This window comes from Limulus polyphemus, unplaced genomic scaffold (genome assembly GCF_000517525.1).
Source record: "Limulus polyphemus unplaced genomic scaffold, Limulus_polyphemus-2.1.2 Scaffold12018, whole genome shotgun sequence".
Lineage (NCBI taxonomy): Eukaryota > Metazoa > Arthropoda > Merostomata > Xiphosura > Limulidae > Limulus > Limulus polyphemus.
The window spans coordinates 8,599-12,098 of record NW_013677628.1 but is presented as its reverse complement, the minus strand read 5'-3'; positions in this window follow the sequence as shown (position 1 = coordinate 12,098).

Below are 3,500 nucleotides of genomic sequence, written 5' to 3'. Positions count from 1 at the left end.
CCAACTGTATTTAATGTTTCAGTTCAAACTGTATTGAATGTTTTAGTTCAAACTGTATTGAATGTTTCAATTCAAACTGTATTGAATGTTTCAATTCCAACTGCATTGAATGTTTTAATTCAAACTGTATTGAATGTTTCAATTCCAACTGTATTGAATGTTTCAGTTCAAACTGTATTGAATGTTTTAGTTCAAACTGTATTGAATGTTTCAATTCAAACTGTATTGAATGTTTCAATTCCAACTGCATTGAATGTTTCCATTCAAACTGTATTGAATGTTTCAATTCCAACTGTATTGAATGTTTCAGTTCAAACTGTATTGAATGTTTTAGTTCAAACTGTATTGAATGTTTCAATTCAAACTGTATTGAATGTTTCAATTCCAACTGCATTGAATGTTTCCATTCAAACTGTATTGAATGTTTCAATTCCAACTGTATTGAATGTTTCAGTTCAAACTGTATTGAATGTTTTAGTTCAAACTGTATTGAATATTTTAATTCAAACTGTGTTGGATGTTTCAGTTCAAAATGTATTGAATGTTTCAATTCAAACTGTATTAAATCTTTTAATTGAAACTGTATTGAACGTTTTAATTCAAACTGTATTGAATGTTTTAATTCAAACTGTATTGAATGTTTCAATTCAAACTGTGTTGGATGTTTCAGTTCAAAATGTATTGAATGTTTCAATTCAAACTGTATTGAATCTTTTAATTGAAACCATTCAATACAAAACATTCAATACAGTTTCAATTGAAATAATTTCAGTTGTAGTGATTCTTTCATTAATTAAATATTGTTCTTGTTTAACTTGTCATCATTTGTATTTGTAATATTTATCTGTTTATTATCAACTCTGTTGTCAAACAAATAAATAAATAAATAAATATATATAATTATAAATAAAAGTTCGTGTTTTTGGATGGTGTGCGAGACCCTACCGGTGCTTTGCACGTGTCTGCTCTGTATCTCCCTTCGCAAAATTTATTTATTTCATATAGCCATGAAATGTGAGGTTAGGGTGGGTATACGCTAGTTATTTGTATTTCTGAAACTACATGTGGCGCCATCTAGCAATGTTTAAATAAAAAATGAGTTTATGGCTGTCGTTAACCTAGATATTCTTTATCGTTTATCTTTAACATCCTTGCACTTCATTATTCTCGAACAAACATTTTGTGTTGACATATACAAAAAATTAGACATCTCACAATAAAAAAGAAAACATGTTATTTTTGTCAGGAAATCTAACACAGTCTACAATTCTTTCTCATCCAATATTGTAACTTAATGTTTTGGATGGTGATATCCAAGTTAGGAAAATGTATTGAAGATAACACTTTTTTTTAGTACCTATTCATTTCATCCATTAGAAATTATTTTCTCTCAAGTCTACTTCGTACATATAGCCCACTTCTAATACCTCTACAGAAGACACATAAGACATAGCAACATTTAGGAATTTAAGATATTTTAATGTCCTATATGTGTTTCTAGAAATTTCGATCAATTTTTATACTTTTGCAAAAGAAACTAGAGGGCGTAATTTATAAATACATAAACACCAGTAAGGATCGAAGTCACGGCCGCTGGTTTACAAGACCACTGCTCTGCCACTGAGATATGGTGGCTCTTCGTAGGTTTAATGAGGCTTTATTTGTATATATATATATGCACATTGTTTCTTTTTACAGGATATCGGTTTTAAGTTAGGACGACTGCTTTGTTTGAATTATTGACAAATATAATGAACCATTCTTTTGTCCACATAAGGACATAGTTTCATCAGGTCATCCGATGTTGTTGATTTGGCCACTGATATAAAGGCTGTTGTAGCCAGGGAAGAATTTAGACCTTTTGTGTCTGTTGGTTCTGTGTCGTTGACAATTGACACTGTCAATCCCATACCCATACATACTCTAAGTGATACTGGGGTGGCTCAATCATTGTTGTTAGAAGGTATATTGTCTTTGGTATGGCGTACTGCCGCTGGTGAATCTAATATTGCTCAGGGTATTGAGGACGGCTTTATTAATGTTCCTCTTCGTAACATTTATTTAGCATCAGTTGTTGTTGAGGAGAATCCCGATGCGTTTCCCTCGTGTACTGTGACTCGAGCTCAGGCTAAGAAGTTAATCCAAAAACAAATGATAGATACATATCCATAGGACGATATTATAGATTTGTCTTAGACATTTTTTGGACCCGACAGGAATCATGTGGATGATTGTCCTACTGATGATTCCTCGGTGATTAATAATGATGGACACGATGGATCTGGTTCACATGGTGAAGTTCCGTTTGCTGAAAGTAAACTGATCGCTGAACATGAAAAGTATTTACAGATCTCTTCACTATTTAAATATGTACTCCCAAAAGGTGAACTGGAGAAAGTTCAAAATGCTTAATTTTTTTCAAAAATGGTGTGCTTATGAGGAAATAGAGACCACCAGGTGTGCCATCTTCAGAAAAACTGAAAACAGTAATTTATCAAATTGTTGTTCCCAAAGAATATCATTCTAAATATGAAAAGTTTCCCATGAACTCCCCATGGGAGGTCACTTAGGTGTCAACAAGCTATATGCCAAAATTATAAGTCATTTCTTTTAGTCAAATATTAGGCAAGATGTTTTTCAGTTTTGTAAAACTTGTCATACCGGTCAGTTGGTCGGAAAACTTAACCAGAAAATTCCTGTTGCTCCTTTGAAACGTATCCAAGCTTTTTAAGAAACCTTTAGTCGTGTGATTGTTGATTGTTCGGGCCTTTACCAAAAACTTGATCAGGGAACCAGTATTTGTAGACTATCATGTGTGCAAACACTCGATTCTTTGAAGCTATCCCTTTGAGAAACATTTCAGCCAAAAAGATGTCTAAGACTTTGATTAATTTCTTTACTTTTGTTGGCTTGCCCAAAGAAATTCAGTCTGATCAGGGATCAAATTTTACGTCGAAATTGTTTCAACAAGTTGTTTATCAGTTTGGTGCTAAACATATCAAATCTAGTGTGTACTATCCAGAATCGCAAGGTGCTCTTGAGAGATTCCATTCTACCTTGAAAAATATGATGTGGTCTTACTGTCTCGATAACGAAAAGGATTGAGATGGAGGAGTTAATTTAGTATTATTTGCTGTTTGTGAGTAATTTCAGGATTCATTAGGGTTTAGCCCGTTTGAGTTGGTGTTTGGCTATTCAGTGTGTGGTCCTTTGAAGTTGCTGAAGGAACAATGGTTGGAAGATGATTCGAAATAAATGCACTTACTGGATTATGTTTCCAAGTTTTGTTCCAGACTTTTACGTGCTTGTGAATTTGCTCAGGACAATTTGAATTCATCCCAAGTTAAAATGAAAAATGTTTATGACCGCAAGGCTGAAGAGCGTAATTTCCATCCTGGTGGCATGGTTTGAGTATTGTTGCCCACTATTGTACATCCACTTACAAGAGTATGACTTAAAGATAATCCATGTCAAAGTGGTTGATAACACTCGTGCTGATG